We start from the raw sequence: 24,749 nt of genomic DNA, 5'->3' as shown, positions 1-24,749 counted from the left end.
ACACTTGAAATAAATAAAAGTAATTGTTCTAATTTAGATTACAGTACACAACTGGTATGGTAGCCATTGTGGGTTATTTTCCATCTGTTATCAGCTGGATCAATGAGGAAATGATGCCAATTCAAAAGGAGTAAGACTAAAATAACTTCAAAATTGGAGACAATATTAAATGACTAAATTGTCTCCTCTTCATGGATTAATATTTTAACTTTGATTCTTTCCTGCTGATTCTAAACATGGAAACAATGTATAAAACCCTTTATTATCTGGCCCTGACTGATATATCAGTCTGTGTCTTTATTGTACTTTTATTTTGTAGGTTAATTATTGCTGTCTGGACTTGAAAATCGTTTATCAGATATCAGACAGATTCCTGAAACTGAAAGCTTTCACATTCATACAGAGTTGGTTAAAAGTGAAGATAGTTGACTGTAATTGCACAGTTAATAATAGATCTTAATAATAAGCAAACTTTCAAGAGATGTTTGCCTACGATTTTACTTTTCAGTTGATTAGAAGTTGATAGTACATTTGAATTCATATAGCCAAAGGAATTAAAACATTGTTTTTGCTGGATGAATTGCGAGTCTTTACTTACAACGTAAAGAAGCTTGCTTTGCAAAGTTCATGATTCATTGTTCAGTCATAGAATTAAAAATGTGCAGTGTACTGTTATCTGTCTTTGTCAGAGGATCAAAGTCATTGTAAACGAGCGATGTACCAAAAGCAAATTTGCCACATAGCCATTTTTTTTCTGAACAATTTGCTGCCTGCTGTTCCTGTTTTCCCTCCAGCAAGTCACTGACTACCCCCTGCACATCCCTGCCCGTAAAATAATGATTAAGGAAGTATTTGTCATGAATTTATGAGTAGAAGCATTGCGTGATGGGGAAGGCATCTACTAAAATTTGGGAGGTTTCCATTTTTTTTAAATACAGATCATGTCAGAGCTTTAATGCTGTTTTTTTTCTCTGCACAGTTTTTGTACTAGGGTTTGAAAGAAAACTTCTAAAGTATCATAACAGTCAGTTTCTGTGTTCAAGTTAATGTCTTAATGTACCAAGACAGGACTTACAGTGCAGGGTCTTAGTTTCCAGATGTGAAGGGCTAATGCAGATGTCATTTATGCTGCCTGTTTCTTAATTAATATCTTAACTGATGCACCTTAGCTTCATTGGTGCTTGGAAAATATTAGCTCACTGAAAGAACATTTGTCTTGAATTAATAGTATTCATTATTAAGAGATGAATCTTAGATTAAATATACAAGGAATATGGACAATTACAAGTAGTACTGGAAAATTAATTTTGTATGACCTGATATCCTATAATACAGGTGGTTTGTACCTGTAAATATAATGCATCTTCTTAAAGTCAGGAGTATAAACACCTTTTCAGAAGAGGTATTCACATTTATTTAATTGCCTTGTTTTCAATATTGCAGGGCATAATGCATTCTGTAAACTGGCATTACACTGAAATATTCTTCAAATTAGATTGTTATCTTCTGTATATTGATTTCATTTGGGTTGAAAGATATTTGAAGGAGAAATGGTTTCCATTTGTACTGGATTTATAGTGTCCTACGTAGAATAGTAAAGCAAAAGCCATTGTACAGGAAAACGTGGTATTAATAGATGGCTATGAGGGCCTTCATAAAAGGAAAAGCCCTACAAAAAAAGTCTGATTTGTCAGTATAATCTAACTTCTGTTTGTACAATTGCTCTTTATGTTAGATAGCTTTTTCGTGACAAACAGGAATCCAAAGGCTTATGAACATTTAGTTTCAAAGTAAGCTTTTGAAGATGCTTAAAGAGTACATTATTTTAGAAGGGTTGTTGTCTTGTCAGTGGTGTACTAAATGGAGGATTATTTTGCCAAATTTTTTATTTGTATAGTATATGGGGGACATGAACAAATTCCTGCATGTATCTGCTAACTACACTATTAAGAAATTTGATACATTTTTATATCCTGTAATAGTTATGATGCTTTTACTGGGCTGCCATCACTGAACTAGTTGTGCAACATTGGAGCCTCAATGCTAGGGATGTTGGCCTGACACAGGATTCTTAACTTGGTTTGTTAATTCCACTAGTGGATCTGGGAATTTTGCAGTGACAGCAGTAGCGATACTACCCCTGTGCTTTGAGGTGCCAGCTGTTGTTTGGCCATGTCTCTGAAGTTTAAGGGGTGCAGGGATTACTCCTGTTTTGCAGACTGTGAGCTTGTTGCCGGGTTTGAGGCCTTGACCTCCAAATACTCTCTTCCTTGGTTTTGTGAAAGCTGTCAGGGTGTATTGGAAATGGTGGTGAATTTTGCTATCACTGTTTACCTTCATTGATAGGTAGCTCCAGACTTGTGGAAAGTGATCCAGTTTTTCTAGTTTCTTGTTAATGGGTAGAATTGTGTGGCAGGAGCAGGTTAATAGCTACTTTTGCTTTTTGGATGTTAGTACTTGGTTCAGTGAAGGTGTGAACAATGACTCAGAATGTATACGCATGCAAACGCTATCTGTAGACAGTAAATCATGGATTCTTCAGCAGGCATGGTAGTGTAGCAGTTAGCATAACACTATTACAGTGCCAGGGACCCGGGTTCAGTTTCGGCCACTGTCTGTAAGGAGTTTGTATGTTCTCCCCGTGTCTGCGTGGTTTTCCTCTGGTTTCCTCCCACATTCCAAAGACGTACGAGTTAGGAAGTTGTGGGCATGCTATGTTGGAGCCGGAAACGTGGTGACACTTGTGGGCTGCCCCCAGAACAGATTACGCAAAAGGTGCATTTCACTGTGTGTTTCGATGTACATGTGACTAATAAAGATATCTTGTTGGTATTGGTTTATTATTGTCACTTGTACCGAGGTACAGTGAAAAACTTGTTTTGCATACCGATCATACAGGTCAATTCATTACACAGTGCAGTTACATTGGGTTAGTACAGAGTGCATTGATGTAGTACAGGTAAAAACAATAACAGTACAGAGTAAAGTGTCACAGCTACAAAGAAAGTGCAGCGCAATAAGGTGCAAGGTCACAACAAGGTAGATCGTGAGGTCATAGTCCATCTCATTTTATAAGGGAACCGTTTAATAGTCTTATCACAGTGGGGTAGAAGCTGTCCTTAAGTCTGGTGGTACATACCCTCAGGCTCCTGTATCTTCTACCTGATGGAAGAGGGGAGAAGCGAGAATGTCCTGGGTGGGTGGGGTCTTTGATTATGCTGGCTGCTTCATCAAGACATCGAGAGGTAAAGACAGAGTCCAAGGAGGGGAGGCTCGTGTCCGTGATGCGCTGGGCTGTGTCCAGAACTCTCTGCAGTTTCTTGTGGTCCTGGGCAGAGCAGTTGCCATACCAAGCTGTGGTGCATCCAGATAGGATGCTTTCCATGGTGCATTGATAAAAGTTGGTGAGAGTCAAAGGGAACAAACTGAATTTCTTTAGCCTCCTGAGAAAGTAGAGGCGCTGGTGAGCTTTCTTGGCCGTGGCATCGATGTGATTTGACCAGGACAGGCTGATGGTGATGTTTACTCCCAGGAACTTGAAGCTTTCAACCCTTTTGACCTCAGTAGCGTTGATGTAGACAGATGCATGTACACCGCCCCCTTTCCTGAAGTCAATGACCAGCTCTTTTGTTGACATTGAGGGAAAGGTTGTTGTCATGACACCATTCCACTAAGCTCTCTATCTCCTTCCTGTACTCTGACTCATCACTGTTTGAGATATGGCAGTATCATCTGCAAATTTTTAGATGTAGCTAGAGCAGAATCTGGCCAAATAGTCATGAGTATATAGGGAGTAGAGTAGAGGGCTGAGGACGTAGCATGTGGGCACCAGTGTTGAGAATAATCGTGCAGGAGGTATTGCTGCCTATCCTTACTGATTGCATTCTGTTGGTTAGAAATTCAGGGATCCAGTTACAGAGGGAGGTGTTGAGTCCTAGGTCTCGGAGTTTGGTGACAAGCTTGCTTGGAATTATTGTATTGAAGGCAGAGCTGTAGGCAATAAACAATAGTTTAACGTATGTGCCTTTACTGTCCAGATGCTCCAGAGCTGAGTGTAGGGCCAGGGAGATGGCGTCCACTGTAGACCTGTTTCGGCGATAGGCGAATTGCAGTGGGTCGAGATTGTCTGGGAGGCTGGAGTTGATGCGTGCCATGACTAGCCTCTCAAAGCACTTCATGGTGGTGGATGTCAGAGCCACTGGTTGGTAGTCACTGAGGCATGTTACCTTGCTTTTCTTCGGTACCAGGATGATATCTTATCATATCTTACCTCTGGCCCAAATACCAAAGAATCACTCACCTCAGAGCCAATGAATGGAGGAGAGCTTATTAAGGGCAGAGACAGTAAGCATGTGCTGCGAGGAGCACTTTAAAGATCATTTCAGCCAATACACTATCTTTGTCATGAAAGTCCTTGATTCACAGAACATTACAGCACATTACAGGCCCTTCAGCCCATGATGTTGTGACAACCTTTTAACTACTCTAAGGTCAATCTAACTATTCTCTCCCACATATACCTCCATTTTTCTATCATCCATGTGCCTATCTAATAGTCTCTTAAATGTCCCCAATGTATCTGCCTCTACCAGCATCCCTGGCACTCCATGTACCCACCACTCTTTCCACGCACATCACCAAACTTACCTCTGATATCCTCCCCTGTATTTTCCTTCAATCACCTTAAAATTATCCCTCCTCGTGTTTGCCATTTCCACCCTGGGAAAAAGGTCTCTAGCTGTCCACTCAATCTATGACTCTTATCATCTTGTACACCTCTATCAGATCACCTCTTATCTTCCTTCGCTCCAAAGAGAAAAGCCGTAGCTTGCTCAACCTATCCTCATAAGACATGCTCTCCAATCCAGGTAACATCCTGGTAAATCTCCTCTACACCCTTTCTAAAGTTTCCACATCCTTCCTATAGTGAGGCGACCAGGTATGAACACAATATTCTAAGTGTGGTCTAACCATGGTTTTATAGAGCTGCAACATTACCTTGCAGCTCTTGAACTCAATCCCCCAACTAATGAAGGCCAATACACCATACACCACCTTAACAACACTCTCAATTTGCACAGCACCCTTGAGGGATCTGTAGACGTGAACCCCAGGATCCCTCTGTTCCTCCACACTGCTAAGAATCCTGCCATTAACCCTGTATTCTTCCTTCAAAGTCAACCTTGCTCAGTGAATCACTTCACACTTTACCGGGTTGAACTCCATCTGCCACTTCTCAGCCCAGCTTTGCATCCTTTCAATATCCCGTTGTAACTCTCAACATCCTTCAACACTGGCCACAGCACCACCAACCTTTGTGTCATCTGCAGACTTACTAACCCACCCTTCCACTTCCTCATCCGAGTCATTTATAAAAATCACAAAGAGCAGGGGTTCCAGAACAGATTGCTGTGGAACACCACTGGTCACCAGATCTTTGCCAAGGGCTCAGAAACCTCTTCCCTTGCTTCCTATAGCATCCTGGGATATATCCTGTCCGGCCCTGGGGACTTATCTATCCTAATGTTTTCCAAAAGTTCCAGCACATCATCCTCCTTAACATTGACATGTTCCAGCTTATCAGCCTGTTGTATACTGTCCTCACAAACGTCAAGGTCTCTCTCACTGGTGAATACTAAAGCGAAGTATTCATTAAGGTCCCCCCCCCCCACCTCCTCTGACTCCAGGCACATGTTTCCTCCTCTATCCCTAACCGGTCCTACCTTCACTCAAGTCATGCTCCCGTCCTTCACATAGGAGTAGAACGCCTTGGGGTTTTCCTTAATCCTACTCGCCAAGGCCTTCTCATGCCCCTTCTAGCTCTCCTAAGTCCATTCTTAGGCTCCTTCTGGCTACCTTGTAACTGTCTAGAGCCCTGTCTGATCCTTGCTTCCTAAACCTTAAGTAAGCTTTTCTTCCTCTTCACTAGGTATTCCACATCTCTTGTCAACTATGGTTCCTTCACCCTACCATCTTTTTCCTGCCTCAATGGAACAAACCTATCCAGAACCCCATGCAAGTGATCTCTAAACAACCTCCACATTTCCATTGTGCATTTCCCTGAGTACATCTACTCCTAATTTCACTCCCAAGTTCCTGCCTAACAGCATCGTAATTCCCCCTCCCCCAATTAAATACTTTCCCATATCGTCAGCTCCTATTCCTCTCCAAGGCAAGGGTAAAGGTAAGGGAGTTGTGGTCACTTGTCTTTGAAATGCTCACCACCGAGAGATCTGACACCTGACCAGGTTCATTGCCTTGTACCAGATCCAGAATGGCTTCTCCTCTAGTCAACCTGTCTACATGTTGTGTCAGGAATCCTTCCTGGACACACCTAACAAATTCCGCCCCATCCATAGAACCATAGAAAAACTACAGCACAGAAAACAGGCCATTCGGCCCTTCTAGTCTGTGCCGAAACATTATTCGGCTAGTCTCATTTACCTGCCCCCAGCCCATACTCCTCCAGACCTCTCTCGTCCATGTATCTATCCAATTTACTCTTAAAAGTTAAGAGCGAGCCCGCATTTACTACATCAGATGGCAGCCCATTCCACACTCCCACCACTCTTTGAGTGAAGGTTCCCTCTAATGTTCCCCCTAAACCTTTCCCCTTTCACCCTAAAGCCATGTCCTCTCGTACTTATCTCTCCTAATCTAGGTGGAAAGAGCCTACTTGCATTAACCCTGTCTATGCCCCTCATCATTTTATAAACCACTATCATATCTCCCCTCATTCTTCTCCGCTCCAAGGAATAAAGTCCTAACATGCTCAATCTTTCCTTATAACTCAACTCCTGAAGATCCGGCAACATTCTTGTAAATCTCCTCTGCACTCTTTCAATCTTATTGACATCCTTCCTGTAGTTTGGCGACCAGAACTACACACAGTATTCTAAGTTTGGTCTCACCAATGACCTATACAACCTCACCAAAACATTCCAACTCCTATACTGAATACTTCGATTTATAAATGCCAGGATGCCAAAAGCCTTTTTTACAGCCCTGTCTACCTGTGACTCTACTTTCAAGGAATAATGTATCTGAACTCCCAGATCCCTTTGTTCCTCCACACTCCTCAGTGCCCTACCAATCCTCCCTTGATTTGTCCTTCCAAAATGCAACACCTCACACTTGTCTGCATTAAATTCCATCTGCCATTTTCTGGACCATTTTTCCATTTGGTCCATGTCCCTCAGCAAGCTTTGAAAGCCTTCCTCACTATCCACTACACCTCCAATCTTAGTGTCATCCGCAAACTTACTAATCCAATTTACCACATTATCGTCTAGATCATTGATATATACAACAAACAACAATGGCCCCAACACAGATCCCTGAGGCACACCACTAGTCACAGGCCTCCAGTCTGAGAAACAACCATCCACAACCACTCTCTGTCTTTTCCTACTCAGCCAATTTCGAATCCAGTTTACAACCTTTCCATGGATACCCATTGACTGAACCTTCTGAACTAATCTCCCATGTGGGACCTTGTCAAAGGCCTTACTAAAGTCCACGTAGACAACATCCACAGCCTTGCCTTCATCTACTTTCTTAGTGACCTCCTCAAAAAACTCCACAAGATTCGTTAAACACGATCTACCATGCACAAAGCCATGCTGACTATCCTTAATCAACCCTTGGCTGTCCAAATACTTATGTCCTATCTCTCACAACACCTTCCAATAATTTACCCACTACTGATGTCAGGCTCACCGGCCTGTAATTACCCGGTTTGCTCTTCGAGCCTTTCTTAAACAATGGAACAACATGAGCTATCCTTCAGTCCTCTGGCACCGCACCCAAACCTTTCGCATTAAGGAGGTGCCAATTAATATTAGGGAAGTTGAAATCACCCATGACAACAACCCTGTTATTTTTGACCTTTCCAAAATCTGCTTCCCGATTTGTTCCTCAGTGTCTATTGGGTCTATAGAATACACCCAATAGAGTCATCCCTTTTGAAACATCTAAACCATGGAACATCCAACAGCCATTCCTGCCCTTGTGACAGCCAAGTCTCTGTAATGTCCACAATATCGTAGTTCCAGGTACTGACCCCCTGCTCTAAGTTCATCACCCTTGTTCCTGATACTACTTGCATTAAAATAGACACTTCAACCCATCCAGCTGACTGCAATCTTGCCCTATCAACTATTTTTCCTCACATTCTCTCAACACGCTGCATCAACCTGTACACCAACTGCCCCATCCTCTGACCTATCACCTGGGTTCCCATCCCCCTGCCAACCTAGTTTAAACCCTCCACAACAGCTCTAGCAAGGCCCCCCTTCAGTTCAGGTGTAACCTGTCCCTTTTATACAGGTCCTTCCCATATTTTCCATTACACCAACAAGAAGTGGAAGAGGTCATTCAATAACTGTATATGTAACTCAACTTCGACTTTGAATTGGGTTTCTGAGGTACTGTTGAAGCAGGGTGCTGTTGAAGAAATCTTTACAAGTTCCTCAAGTGTACTTTCAGCATGGGTGGTGGAGGGAGTGAATGCCCAGGATAATGGAGGGAAGGCAGTCATGAAGATTGCTTCGCCTTGGATGGTATCAAGCTGCATGAATACTATTAGAGCTGGAGTCATCCAGCCAAGCAGATAGGATTTTGTCATTCTCCTGACCTTTGCCTTGTAGATGATATAAAGGCTTTTGAAAGTCAGATTGAGTGTTTATTTGGCTATTTCAGTTTCTGGTTAATGGTGACCCAGAGGATGTTGAAAATGGGAGATCTGGCAGGATAATATTGTTGAATGTCATGGGTAGATTATTTGACTTGCTCTTGTTATGCTTCATCCGTGTCCTGTCGTTTGATATGTTGGGCTCTGTATTATTGAAGATGGGGTTCTTTATGGAGCTTTTACTGGAGTTTTATCGTTAACTATCAGTCACAACAAAATATGGCAGAACAGCATGGCTTTGATCTGATTTGTTGAATTACTTAGCTCTTTCTGTGGCATGCAACTCCTGTATTAAGCATAAACGGAATCCTGTCTTGTAATTTCACCATGAAGATGCTTCATTTTTATATATGCCTGTTTTGTTTCTGGCATGCTCTTTTATTCCCATTTTTGAACCAGGATTTGTCTTTTGCTTTAATGGTAGTTGTAGAGTTTTTAAAATTCATTTATAGGATGTGGGTGCTGCTGGCAAAGTCATCCCTAATTGCCTTTGAAGTGGTGATGGGAAACCAACTTCTTGAACAACTGTAGTCTCTGCTGAAAGTATTCCCACAGTGTTGGTTGGTTCTTGTATTCAGACACAATAATGTATAATGCAATTCTGCCATTGAACAATTTCATGTTGTTCAGTTTGAGCTCCTAGATGTATTTTGAATTTATCCACTTAGCATGGTGGTGATCCCAAATCATGTGGAAAAAATTCCTCAATTTAAAACTGAAGTTAATCTTTTCAGGGATAGTGCAACACTTTTTCTACCAATATTGTCATGGCAGTATGCAGCTGCAGAAGGTAGATTGGCAAGATGAAGTTGATTTCTTCACGATTTGCTTCTCTCACTACCTGTCCCAAGCCCACCCTACAAACTTGGTCATTGGTGGTACACATTCTTCCACCTGAGTACATTGTCTGCTTTTTTTTTAAGCCTCTGTGCATTTTTCAAGCAGTAGGAGAAATAATACCACCCCTTCCTGGTATCCTAAATGATGCACAATGCACTTGGCAGGAATCCTCTAATTAGCCAAAATTCACCCTAAGTCTTTTGTGTTTCTCAGTTGTTGCAGCTTTTAAAGGGCCAGTTTCTTGCTTAAGCATCTGATTTGGGCTCTGGTTCTACCTGAAGATGACAACACTAAGTTGTCTCGGTCAGCTGATCTGTATTTGGATTTCACTTTCCATAACCAACAGACACAGACCCAGTAATAAGCAATGGGACAGTGGGGTCAGTGTACAAGGCAGAAGTCACAAGGAATGTCTTCTTACCAGCCACATATCCAGGGGTGTTTTACAGTAGCCAATTGACCTAACAACCAGCATGTCTTTGGGATGTGGGGAAAGGTATACTTGGGGCTGATCTGGAAGGCCAATCTCACTGTACCTAGGTTATGAGCAGTGAGGTGCAGCGAATCCAGTTGTAAGATAGCCACAGGCAGCATAATGTTGAGGATCTACCCTGGAATGGCCTAATTAGCCTTAACTCTAACGTTATTTCAAATGATCCAGGTTATTATAACATTAAAAATTACTTTAAAAAGTTATTAAAAACATCAGGGCATTTACAAATTAGTCAAAGCAATAAATTAGGGTAAAGTAATCTAAAAAGAATGACAACCTGTTATTCTCCAGCCCAAGAATTGCCTGGGAAATCTAATTTCAATCCTGTACCAGTTCTCGTATTGGAGAGGTGGATTTTCCAAAGCATGTCTAGGACTTGCTTTTGTGGGGACATCTGAATACTGGTGGTTCCAAACAATGACCACTGGTTGGGCCAGAAGGGAAAATTTTAATAGACTGAGAAATTTCAGTACAATATGAATCCATTTTGTCCTCAGTGCTTGCACCAGTGATGGAACTGTTACATGTGCCTTACTCTTTCCACCATTGCAACTGGAAAATTTAATTGGCAGAGTCCATGTGATGCTTGTCCCCATCTGTAAGATGACAGGTGAACCTCATTTTTTTTGCTTTTCACTTTGAGAAGACTGGTCTATTTTAACTAAAATTTCATACATGTGGTAAGCAAACAGGTAATCTGCAGTTGACACAACTAATTAAATTGTATAACAGCATATAAATGGTGGATTTTCTGTCAAGATCCATTATTAATGCATTTATAGAGGTAAATCTTGAATAAACCCCGTATGTGTTTTGCAAACGCACTTAGCAACACCACTGTAATTCAGCTTTATGCAGCATTTCTCAGGATTCAGTTGATTTAACGGGCATGCTTATCTAGTTCGGGATCATACCAATAGCCTTTTAATATGATGCTTCTTAATAGCAGGTTTTAAAAAAAAAATCCACTGCAACATTATTCAGTTGTTCAAAATTATATAAACAGCAATAGACACATTTAAACATGGAAAATAAATATTATTAATATTTTTGGCTTTAAGGTTGGTGAATACTACAATCCGGGAGCTCAGAATCTTGTAGACTTGATTAATATATTTTCTTGCAGCTAAATGGTTGTTTTATTGTTGTTTTTAAAACTGATAAAATTTTACTTTCTATTTTCTGAGCCACCAATTGAGGATTGTGAAAAGAAATAGTTAAGAGAAAAACTCATGCTGTTTTCAAGTCCTAAAATGAAATAGCATTGACCATAATTATTTTCTTGGCACAAATTTAGACCACAAGAATTTACATTCAGAAAGTTTTGGTGATTTGGAAGTTGTAATTTAATTCTTAGGCATTACCACTGATTCTCGTTAATGCTTGCATGACTTTGTTCCATTTTCTTTTAAATGTTGAAAAGTATACATCTTAGAAATTGCTGACTGGTAATTAACAAATATGACAGTGAACTTGATGCTTGGCAGCCAGATGGCATTTTAAAAAAGTGGCAGGTTAAATGAGAAACAGGATTTCTTGAAGCGTAATCGCAGTTTTGATCATAAATGGATTGCCATACAGAAGCAATAATATCCCATTTTTAATGTTAAAAGATCTAATTTTCTGTAATTCATGTTGTTAGTTAAGAAACTTTTTATTTAAATCATGCTGCCATCAAAAGAATGCAGTTAACTACCGATAAACAGCAGTATGTAGGATTGATTAGTTTTAATTCTAAAGAATTTTACTTGAAATTTCCTTCCTTCTTATTTTTAATATTATTGTTCAGTTCAGAATGTTACAAAATGCTCTTTTAAATTGGAAAGAGACCAACAATTGCTGTCTTTCTGTTGAGGGACCATAACTTAAGCATTTTTAAACTAACAGTATGTTTGCTATGTCAAATGATTCCATTTTTCACATTTGTTGTTGGATCTAATTTTCATGTTATTTGTAATGTTTCTTGTACTTCATCTAACACCAGCTGTGAGTTTGTACACACTTCATGCAAGATTAATTTTAAATTTCACTATGATTATTAAATCTTGTCGGGTAGAAGTAAAAATTACAATTTTTAATCTAACCTTTTTTTAGTCTTGCTTTGTACAATATGGAAATGAGAAAAAGATAGAAGCTGAAATATCATATTTTTAAAAAATGAATGAAGTTCTGAAATAATATTTGAACAAATGACATTCCACGCACAAAAATATGGCTGTGGGGTCGTCAGGTAGTGATTAATGCTTAGTATACCATTTGAAAATAAACATGGGTTAAACTTCATTCAGTGAAAATAGTACATAAATAGTCCTTGCACTGATTTCTGCAGTTTATACTGAAAAAGATTGCAACAGCAATCCTGTGCAGGAACATTGCAAGCAGCTTCTGGATTTCTGTGTTTAACTGAACATGTCTATACTTCCAGAAGTTGCTGTCATAATTTCTTTGTTATAACAATGAGTGTTGACAACCACACTATAGGTCTTCCCTAGCTTACAAACGCCCAACTTAGTATAGTCTGTATATCTGAACGAGAGTTTCGGAGATTGGCAGGATGGATTTGCTGGCTGCTGTGCAGGACTGCAAGCATCTGCTGTGTGAGAACTCAGTTTGTAGCTGCACATCTGACTTGCAAACTGTTCGGGTTATGAACAGTTCACAGGAACAGAACCCTGCATAAGCTGAGTTGGATGTGCAGCACTTCTCTCTGTAAATTTTAGACCATTAATTTCAGAACCACTGAAACAGATAGTTGGAGTCCAGAGAAAAACAAACCAGGATTAAGTGTGATGAAGTGACATTAGGTAAGTACTAATTTTATTTACTTTTATTCAAGAAGTATTCATTTAATAACTTTTTGCTTTCAGATAGCTAAAACCAAAGCATAGAGTATATGATGTTTTGATTCTATTTGTTTGCGAAAGGAGGTGATGCTGTCATTTTGTCTTTATTCCTAAACATTTTAGCATCCATACACCTTATTTTCAGAAACAATAAACAGATCTTTATATCAATAGAATTTTTTATGTCTATTTAATAAAAATGCAAAGTTAGGTGTAGTATGGATAACAAAGCAGGGGGAAATACCTGTTTATCTAGAATTTTATGGAACTGGTAGCGATTTGATGTAGCCATGAATTTTTCTATCAGTGATTTCTCCTTAACTTCCAACCATTTGGAAGATAATTGTCAGTACAATGTGGGTTAGATTTAAAATTAATATTTAATCTCCCTGAACCTGCTCCATCATTTAGTTATTTCAGAGGTGCTCTGTACTTAAACTCAGCAGACCAGCTTTGATCTACATCTATTACCTCATAATCTGTCAGTCTTAGTTTTGAAAGTTTAAGTTGCTTCCAAATCTACACTTGTAAGGAACCAGCAATTATTACTCTAAGCTTTTCTTTATTATAACATAAGCTATGCCAAGTAGTTGGATGCCTTAGTTGGAACTATCTCAGGAAAGTAACAAGAATTCAAAAGAGGCCGCAGTATGATCAGTTGGTTATTTGTAATACAACTACTTGCTGAAAAGTATAGTGAATGCGGTCATGGACTTATCAGTATTACTGATTTTGAGTATGCATTTGACAGTCTGACAGAAAATTCTTTTTAAAGTTATGACTTAAAAATGTCAATCTTTTATCAAAGGGATATACAAAATACAGTATGTGTAAGAGGCTTGTTTGTAGACTGATCTAAAGCAAATGGGTTACAGAAAATATATCTGTATCCCCTAATTTGCTTACCATAATGGTTGGAAAAATTAGCGAACACATAGCTATCCTGGTGTCATGGTTGCAAACAAACAGTGTCATTTTTGATTTTGATGATAGTTGTAACATTGATTGCAGAAGATGAAAATGACCCATAGATTATTGTGTAGCACTGGATGGTGAGACATAGACTTTAGACTTTGTAACAATGCTCAAAAAAACCTTGAAAATATGTACTGGTGAATCTAGAGTTCATGGATAACAACATTTTAAAGATAGCAGAATCAGCTGCTGTGTGTATTTTTTTTATGGGGATGACTGATGTACAAGAGGCAAGATGTAAAGCCTGACTTCACTCGACTGGAAATATTCTCTTTGTTCTATCTATTCCTGCCCCACCCACTACAATTTTAAACCAATTTATTTTCTCACCCTCCCAGTTCTAATGAAGGGTCTTAGACTTGTAACATTAACTTTCTTTTTCCGCGGGTTGCTGGCTGACCAGCTGAGCGTTTCCAGATTTTCTATTTTTATTTCAGATTAACCATAAACTGCAGTTTTTTGATTTTTAATTCACTTTTCCACTTTCTCTTCAACTGAAAACGGCTTGTTTTTCTCTCCCAGTTCTAATGAAGGGTCCCAGAAATGAAATGTTAACTGTTTCTCTTTCCACAGATGCTATCTGCATTTTTTGTTTTTATTACTGTTAGCATTCCTGGAAGGGATGTGAGAGTCGATTCAAACTTGAAGCTCTACTCCTCTCTCTGAGGGGATGTATGTCTGTCTCAATTTCCTTGTTCACCCTCAGTGGTTTCCATTCTCCTTCTCATCTTTGATAAGTCTTGACCAAAACTCGCTTCAACACCCATCTCTTTCCTCAGCAAATGTCTCTGGTGTTTCAGTGTTCTTTCACCTTGCTCCATTTCACCATCAAGGGACCGAAATGGCCTTTCCCGGTGAAGCAGTGCTCACTTACACTTCCAATGTCTTGTTTTACATTTGGTGCTCAAGTCATTATCTCCTCTATATTGGAGAAACCAAATGCAGATTGGGAGTCTGTAGAATGCCTCCATTCAGTTTGCAAGGGTGATCATGAACTTTCAGTTGCTTGTCATTTTTAATTCTTCATCCAAATCCCATAGTGTCCTATCTGTCTGTGGCGTTGTAGAATTTTCAATAAAGCTTAAAGTAAGCCTGAAGAACAGCACATCAGAATCAGGTTTATTATCACTGACATATGTTGTGAAATTTGTTGTTTTGCAGCAGCAGTACAGTGCAAGACATAAAAATTACTATAAGTTACATAAATAGGTAGTGTAAAAGAGAAATGATGAGGAAGTGTTCATGTACCATTCAGAAATCTGATGGTGGAGGGGAAGAAGCTGTTCCTGAAACGTTGAGTGTGGGTCTTCAGGCTCCTGTACCTCCTCCCCCATGGTAGTAATGTGAAGAGGGCATGTCCCGGGTAGTGAGGGTCCTTAATGATGGATACTGCATTCTTGAGGCACCACTTCTTGAAGATGTCCTTGATGGCGGGGAGAGTTGTGCCCGTGATGGAGCTGGCTGAGTCTATGACCCTCTGCAGCCTCTTTTGATCCTGCACATTGGTGCCTCCATACCAGCCAGTGATGCAACTGGTCAGAATGCTCTCCACCGTACATCTGTAGAAATTTGCAAGAGTCTTTGGTAACATACCAAATCTCCTCAACCTCCTAATGAAGTAGAGCTGTTGGCGTGCCTTCTTGGTGATTGCATCAATGTTTTAGGCCTAAGATAGATCCTCTGAGATGTTGATACCCAGGAACTTGAAGCTGCACACCCATTCCACTGTTGACCCCTCAATGAAGACTGGTGTGTGTTCTCCCGACTTCCACAATCAATTCCTTGGTCCTGCTGATGTTGAGTGTGAGGTTGTTGTTGCGACACCACTCAACCAACCGATGTTTCTCACTCCTGTACACCACCTCATCGCCATCTGAGATACATATCTCATCTTCTGTCTTGGTAAATTGTACCCTTTAGAACTCGATACTGAATGTAATCATTTCCAATGACTTGCTTTCTCTGTTTGCATCAGAACTGGTTAGTTGAATTAGGTTAACAATGTGTTGTAGCATTAATTCAGATTTTCACTCTTCACAAATTCCATCTGATGTGCTGGGCATTTCCAGCATTCTCCTTTTAGTTTCAGGTTTCCACAACAACTCTGCAACAGTAAACCATGTTATTTTCTTGAAGGCAGATGAAAAAGGTGAATGTCATCTTGAAATAAGAAATGTGGCAAAGTAACTGAAGTCAATAATTTGCCAATTGTCAATGTCTATTTATCTTGAATTGCAGTCAGATATAGGTACTAAAGGTGAGGTTCTCTGATTTTAGTGGAAAATAATAAATATAATATTGCAGAAACATAGAGTAGGAATGTAAGGAACTCACAAGTTCCATGAAAGCAATGGATTATTTGAAATAGAGAATGGTAGGTGAAAGTGCAAAATCTTTGTAATAAACAAGTGCTAGGGGTATCTTGACTTCGAAGCATGTTGAAAATTCTGTGCAATTTTGGAATGACGTGGACATTGTAAGAGAAAATACATGATTAACACTTTGGATATTGATTTCCAATAAGCTATGGACATTTTATATATTGCATGAATATAAAATTGATTTCCAGAACTGAAAACTCGCACATCAGATTTGTGTGTGATTAAACTATCATAGCTTTCAGCCGCCAAGGCCCTTAGTTCTAGAATTTTCTTTCTAAAGTTCTCCATCTCTACAACTATGATCCTTAAGATGTTCCTTAAAATGTGACATTTATTTTAATTCAGAAAGACTTCCATTTAATCACCTTTTAAGTAGCCTGTAATTATTAATTACTAAAATAAGGTTATGGAAGAAAATTTCATGGAAATAATTGTGTCTTGAAGTCAATTATTGTACCACTATCATTTTAAGGAAAAGCTGTGGTAATGATGACTGCTGCAAGACCAAAGTTATCCTTTCAGTCTTGGCTCGTAATCCTATTGTGACAATTGTTGAAAGCAATTGAATACAAAGAGGTCCCATCCAAAGTGGTTGTCAAATACATTATCCATTTTAAAGCAATATATTAGATAACAAAACAGATAAGTTATGTCATTATTGCCACTCCTGGGAATCCATCATAGCTTGTTGAACAGGGAATACCCCTCCCTGTTCATCCCCAACATGCAATGTTATTTTTCCTTCTGTAACATTTCTTCATTCTGGAATTGAGTGACAATCTAATTTTGGTTGGCTGAGAACATTATTGAATAAAAGACAAATGCAGCAAAATTGCATAGGTAAACATTTCCTGTCGTGGCTGTATATATATCCCATCACACTTGACAGGGTTGCTGAGCAGTTAGAGGACTTCAGACCCCTTTTAGTGGTTCTTTCTCAAGGATGGTTCTGTTTCCCTACTCTCGGGGGGGGGGGGGGGTGCGTGGTGGTGGTTTCCATTCATCTTTTCATATATGTTCACTAGCTCCTAGGGTATGTTTTGTCGATCATTATATTGATTCATCCACCATCTTTGTTCAGTTATTGGAATGCAGACGAGGCAGGATCCTTCTAGTTCGAGTTTCAATCTTGAGAAATTGCACCTTATCTCTTGCATGTGCATCCTCTTAATTACCCCATACAGCTGATACAAAAATCTGAGCTTGGGACTTCTGTCCCAGGCTTTTAATATTTGTGTCCAAAGCCATATGTTGATATGTTTTTAGGTTACATAAAATGTCATCTCAGCAATTAATGATCTACTAGGGAGGGCTATATGCTGTATTATGATGCCATATTCATTAAGCATCAATGGAAAAGTTGATCTTAAAAGGCATTTAATACCATTAATAATTTGCTCGGTGGTTGAATCTAAGTTTCTCCAGGATTTGGTATGGTGCAGGTGAAAAATGAAGCGTACGTAAAGATCAGAATCTACCATTTTTACCTTTGATAATTCATTTTTGACCTGTGATGCTACATATAGTTTTGCTTCATACAATAAAAAGGATACTAACTTTTTTTGATAAAGATTCCCTGTTAGAAAATCAGTGAACGAGAGTTTTGTTTAGACTTTAATGAGTGACCACATTTCAATGTTTTTTTTAGTAGCCAGCATCTTTCTTTTTTTTAAATAATATTTTGAGGATTGATTAACTTCCCATGTAACAAATACAGCCATCTTATCCTATAGCTTGGACTGCCTGTTATTGTCAGGTACAGAAAATAGACTTGCTCTGACCAGCTAAACTGAGAAATGTATATTTCTGTGCATAAACATTCCTGTAAAAGTTAAAGGACTACCAAATTAATTCTTGGGCTTTTCATTTTAGATTTTTTTCTTTAAAGAAACTCTCACTTATCATGGCATTTTTAAAAAAAATTATATCATTTTAAAAACAAAGAGGAATTAGCAAATTAATTGAAGAAATAAAATTACCTGTTTGGTGTGCAGACTGGAATGCTAAGTTCAAAACTAGTTTCTTTGTTGCTTCTAATATTGGTAGCTCTGGTACTAATATTGTGAAGTCCTTTGCCTGACTTTTTACATAGTCAGACCATGCATTGTTACATCAGATAGTAGCCTCAAAGAAAATATGTATGTGAAATGAGTTCCTGTTGAATATCCTAATGCATCTTAGTGTGAATCTCCTACAAATAAAGCTGCATTTATGAATTTATGATGTGATGTGGCAATAAAAAGTCAAAGGCACTGTGGGAAGCTGCTTATCTTCCCAGCAGTCAGATTTCTGGGAACATTAGTAAAGTCAACATATTACCTGTAGATTACTTGAATATTCTTCCTTTTGAGTCTTGCAAACTAAATCTCAATGAAGCATCATTAGGGGGCTGAGAAGAGAATAGGCAGGATTGGACAATTTGTTCTGAAAAGCTACATATTGTGAACTCCAACACATAATTTTAAACTGTATGAATACATTCAGTAACACACAGTAACAATTACCAGTTGAAGAGTATATTCTGTGAATATATGGCAGAAAGTAATTGAAAGAGTTCTGCATATAAGTACATTTGAAAAAGCTGTTTTCACACATCATTTTGACGTTTTTTTGTAAATTATAAGTAACTGAGCAATATTTTCCTTTTCTCTGTAATAGAGTATGCAATGCAACCTTATGTAATTTAGATGATCTTTTCGCATACAGAGGTCAAAAATATGCCAAAATTTATGGAAATTACAAGTCTAATTAGATCTAGGTGACAATAAAACTCACTCCCTTGGGGACTTTGACAGACTGTAACTGTTCTAGCTAGTTTGTTCCAATATGATATGGCCTGGGCAGCAGCATTCAGTGGACAGAATTGCCTTATTTACCAGTTGGAGAAGAATACTAAATTTAAAGAATTTTAAGAAAGCATCATTTCCATTGCATGGAAATTTTCAAGCAGCTGTTAAAATTAACATTCATATAGCCCAACTGCAATCTTTATGCTTTCTTAATGTAGTAGCTGTTACACACCAGGTAATCTGCTTCGTGATTGTATAGAAATAAAGGAGGGAGAAGTTGAGAAAATGTAAATAATTGGGCACAGATTTTCTTCGCACTGCATTGTTGTAATTTTAGTAATTTTTCTTTCTGTCACATTAATAGTAACAACATGAAAATGCTACCCAACTAATGGTGTTATTAGTGAATTTCAAAATATGAAACATCTGACTGATTTCAAGACCTTTTTTCAATACAGAAGTTGGCAAATTGTTCCACATGGGCTGCATCTACCTGGACTTGGCCCTTTGCCCAGACCCATTATCCAAGGTTCCCAGCCTCACTTTTTCTGGATGTGGAAGGTTAGGTGAACTGACCAACCATACCCAACAGGTGGTACAGACTTGGTTCCAAGAAGCAAGTAAGCCTCAGGTTTGCTGGTTGTCAAAAGCTTTTAAAGAATCTTGTGTCTCTAATAGAGAAATTTAAAACTACTCCAGTAGATTTAATAAAGGTATTTATTTATTTGAATACTTGGTAGTTCAAAAGCTAATAATTAAATAAAAACATTGAACCACTGACAAATGATGAAAATTGTTATAATAAAAGTATGAGCACAGACAGCTACTTGTAGTTACCTTGTATACAGGGTTGCCAAGCATCTTCAGTTTTTTCTTGTGCAAGGCTGTGGGTTGGATGGGAATTGCATTCAGCACATCAATGGTGTGGAGCATACAGTGCTGGCATTTGATTTTCAGCATGTCTTGGACTTCTGTTATTCACAGTCTATGCACAGTTCAGGAAGGCAGCTTTCCTCAAGGGCAGTCAGGGATGGGCAATAAATGCTGACCTTGCCAAATGATGACCAGATTGCCAAAATAAGTAAATTTATATATTTTTCAAAAACAGCCTTGAAGGGCAAGCAGGTGAAGCTGGTTGTCTCCTTTGGAACTTTCTGCTCTCGGTTAGTTGGGCCATTGTTCTTCTTTCGTCTTTCATCAACATAGCTACGTATGCCCATGTTAATATCTTCTCAAATAAATTTTAAGAAGAATTAATAAGAAAAGCAACACAGGTAGGTCGGATGGTAAAGAAGTGTTACGTACCAGCAACAAAAGAAACACACCAAGTCATGTATAAGTGTTAGAAACTATTTTATTAATAACTACTTATAATAAGAAAAATAAAAGTAAAAATGTTAGAATGTTAGAAGCAAAAATGTTAGATATTAAACATTAACCCCCAAAACTAAACTGGAAGTGTGTGTGTGGCAAATTCCCAAACTCCAAGTCCAGGAATAGTTCTCAAAGTTCAGTTCAGCAAGCCATAAGGTGAAACATGAGCAAAGGCTTTTGCAAAACCACTGTTGACTGAAGAGAAAATGTAGAGAGAGAATAGAGACATTATGAAATCCAAATGTTCCACGATGAAACCCATATGACACCTCAGTGTCTACTCAGCAGTGACCACTCCACTGCTTTGTTCCGAAGTATCTGCCACCCCGAAAAGCATTCAAGACGTGGCCGTCCACACAAATACCTGTTTCCCACTATAGGTTAACGACAAAGTGGACTCCACTGCTTTATTTGGAAAATCCATACGTCGATTGTAGTGACAGACGCAGTTATTGTTTTTCATCCATCGATACAGAGACCAGCAGGCAGTCTCTCTTTCTTCCTCTCTCTCTTTTCTGACTCTGATTGAACCAAAACATCAGCACGTCGTTATCTCCTGTTGTTGTCGTCGTAATGACAACACACACACACACACACACACACACACACACACACACACACACACACACACACACACACACACACTCCTGTACTATGTCTTAAAGGGACATTCACCAAATAGTAACCTAATCCGTAACAGAAGTCATATGGTATACTTTCCTTCATTTGTTGGGACATTGAGTATAAAAGTCAGGAAGCCATGTTGCAGATGTATAACACTTTGGTTAGACCACATTTGGAGTATTGTGTGCAATTCTGGTCACCGCATTACAGGAAGGGTTTGGAGTCTTTGGGTTGGACAAACCTGGATTTTTTTTCTCTCTGTATCATTGGAGGCTAAAGGACGACTTGATAGAAGTGTATAAAATTATGAGATGGTCTTTTTTTCCCTAGGATGGAAATGTCAAATACTAGAGAGTATAGCTTTATGGTGAGAGGGAGAAAGTTTAAAGCAGACTTACCAGGCAAGTTTTTGTTTACACTGAGTGGTAGGTGCCCCAAATACGCTGTCAGGGGAGGTGGTAGAAGCAGATATGAAAGTGATATTGAACGGCCATTTAGACAGACACATGAACAAACAGGGATATTGACCATGTATAGGCAGATGGGATTAGTTCAAATTGGTGTCATGGTTGGCACAGACATGATGAACTGAAGAGCCTGTTCCTTTGTACTACTCTTTGTTTAATAACTCCCTGATTTAAAAATAGACTGTGCTTGGAATGATCAAAAAATCTATAATCATAAAATTATTTCAGTAATGTTTTCAAAAGTAGTTAACTTTACCTAGTTATTGGAACTAAAGCATTGCTGACAGGATTTTAGAAGGTTGCTGTGAATTTGACAAATATGCCTTGGACTACAAAACTTCAACATCAAATGGTTTTCTCCTTGAATTTTGTAGTTATTCTTTAAGTACCGTTGTGAATGACAACTTAATATGTACCATATGAAATATTTATTCCTCTTCCATGACAGATTGTCTAGGCAGCTGAGGGAATACTAAGAATGTCACTTAAGATGAAAGCAGAAAGAAAGTAATCAAGGGCACATGTAACTAAGGATGTCCCCTCGAAAGTGCTTATAATCATTTAATTTCATTCATAAATCTATTGGGATTTCATTGAAAACAATTATTCTTAGGTTTTTGACACAGCATTCCTTTTGTGTTGTGAAGTTAATTGTTTTGCTAAGTTTTCATCACCAGACTCATGATCAGTTTTTCTGCTGTAATAAAAGTGTGCCCATTTATATTTAACTTTATTAAGCAATTTAATTAATTTATTGAGGCAGAGCAAAAGAAGAACTTTTGGGATTAAATGTTCTAAAATAACTGAAATTAAACCATGGCACAGGATGGACAATAAGGTGAGTTAGTTTGTGCAAAATAAACCATTTAAATTTAGTAATATTATTTGACTAACTGAGCTGGTCTCCCACCCTGACTGGTACAGACTGATATCCTAATCCATCTCTGGCTAAATCTATATATTAATTGTACTTTTTTTTTCTTTTTGTTTTGGTTGGCTCATTGAATTTTTGTAGCTTTTGGTGATGGTTGGCAACACTTTTTTTTTACTAAGATGCTAGTTGCATTATAACATATTGCTATGTTGCACAACTTGCTGGAAGTCTATTTTACTGATTCGTGTAAACTTCAGACAAGGTAATGATTGCCTTTGCTGATAAATTAAAAATTTGATTAAGTGATAAGAGTGTAGAATCTACAAGTTTTGTGTCATTGAGCAAGCATGGAAAGGTGTTGTCCATATTTAATGAGAGCAATATATAGGACTCCTTAAAGACAGCATTACAAATATAAAGACTTGGAGTAAGAGTAGACAACTCAGTTCCAGAATTCTACATTTTGTAAAATCAGGGGTGATCCAAATGCAACCGTAACTCCATGTTCTCATCAACCTCTGGTAACTTTTCATGGCCTGTGTATCAAAAATCCATCTATGTCTGTCTTAAAGATACTCAATGCTTCCAATGTCCTTTGAAGAAGAGATCCTAAGACCAGGGATTCTCTAAGAGAAAAAAAGTCACCTTGCATCCAAAATAGGTGACGTCTTAATTTTAAACAGTGCCCCTAGTTCTAGGTGCTCTGAGAAGCGGAAGCAGTCTCTTATCAACCCTGTCAAGACCCCTCAGAATCTCATAGAAAAACTTATTAAGCTTTGATTGAAAGATGTAACAAAGGTCACAGTGCTTGTAAAATAACAATAGAAAAAGAGGAAATCTGAATTCTGTTTTTTTTTTTGCTACTTTCACGAAGTATATAAATTGCTAACTGAATTTGAGGTACTTAAATTTGGATTGCAATATAATGTCAGTACAATATTTAATTACTGTACTTATTGGAGCTCAGTTAGCTCATTATGGTATGGCACAAAACATAAGATAAAACAAAACAAAACACAAGTTTAATGTCCTATAATGATTGATAGGACATTATTACTTTTCTGGAAAAGTAATAGATTTATCCTGCTGGGGAAAGAAACATTTTTAATTTTCAGCACCCAAGTCAACTAGAGCACAACAATGTTCAGAGCAAAGCTTCCTTCCTCCAAGTTCAATTTAGAAGTAACTGCCCTCTCTCCTCCTCATTTTGTCATTGTAGCCATTTTAGAGCTAGATGATTGAGCTGAATTAGATTAGATTTTGTCTGTTGGCTTTCCTTGACCACTGGTGGTGTGATTTGATGCTCACCAAACTTTTATTTCACTTGGGGCACTTGTAGCTACCAGACACGGGAGACCGTTATTTGGAATGAAAGGTCGTGAATAACCAATTACATCACCTGTTATCTTTCCTAGGCTCTGAATCAGTCTTTTAATTCATTATTGTGCTGCAGTTGAAGTTCTATTAATTTACATTGATGAGTATTTTGTTCAGTTTAATTATATTTATTCCCATAGAGGGGCAATTATTACCATAAAATATAAAAATTGTAAGTAAAACTAAGATGCACTGTTTTTATTTTGTTATTTGTATTGAACTTGGCTTCCTATTACATTGTTTCCTAAATTGGGTGAATTTCATTGTTGGAAGCAGTGTCATAAATTCAACTTTTAATAGTCATAATGCCGAAATGTTTAAGTATACCGTAATGTTTCAGAAACATTCATGCAGAATTTTTATTTATAAATAGAACAGGACAAAAAGACCATTATTAATTAGAATTTTATCATTGGTTACTAACTCCTGGATCTTGTTTTGTGTTATCAGAAAGCTTGCACTGCAGTCCACAAAGAGGTTATGTTTTCTGTTTTTATTTGCATTTCATTCTACTATATTGTTCCGGTGTCCAATTTAAGCTACAGTTGCCATATGACATTGACACGAAAATTGATGGTGTCATAGATAGTGAGGAGACATGAACGTTGGGTGGAGCAATGGCAGATGGAATTTAATCTGACAAGTGTGAGGTGAAACATTTTGAGAGGACAAACAAGGGTAGGGCATACACAATAAATGGTAGAGCCCTAGAGAGCATTATTGAACAGAGGGAACTTGGGGTACAAATCCATAAACTGGCAGCACAAGTGGAGAGCGTGGTGAAGAAGGCATATGGGATGTTTGCCTTCATCTGCCATGGCAAAGAATATAAAAACTAGGACATCATGTTACAAGTTTAAAATATCAGTTATGCCACAATTGGAGTATTGTGTGCAGTTCTGGTCACCATACCATAGGAAAGATATGTTTGTATTGGAGGGGGTGTAGAGAAGATTCACCAGAGTGTTGCTTGGATTGGAGTGCAGTTAAAGTGGTGGAAGGGCGTCAACAGTAGTGATA

The 24,749-nt window shown here is 38.4% G+C and overlaps 1 protein-coding gene across 1 annotated transcript in view; it reads left to right on the top strand.

Annotated features, from left to right (window-relative positions):
- ola1 (Obg-like ATPase 1) overlaps positions 1-24,749 on the top strand; it is a 134,458-nt gene that overhangs the window by 66,484 nt on the left and 43,225 nt on the right. The gene's annotated exons all lie outside the window — the stretch shown is intronic.

The sequence above is a fragment of the Pristis pectinata genome, chromosome 1 (genome assembly GCF_009764475.1).
Source record: "Pristis pectinata isolate sPriPec2 chromosome 1, sPriPec2.1.pri, whole genome shotgun sequence".
NCBI lineage: Eukaryota > Metazoa > Chordata > Chondrichthyes > Rhinopristiformes > Pristidae > Pristis > Pristis pectinata.
The sequence above is the reverse complement of the archived record's forward strand: the minus strand, read 5'-3'. Positions and strand labels throughout refer to the sequence as shown.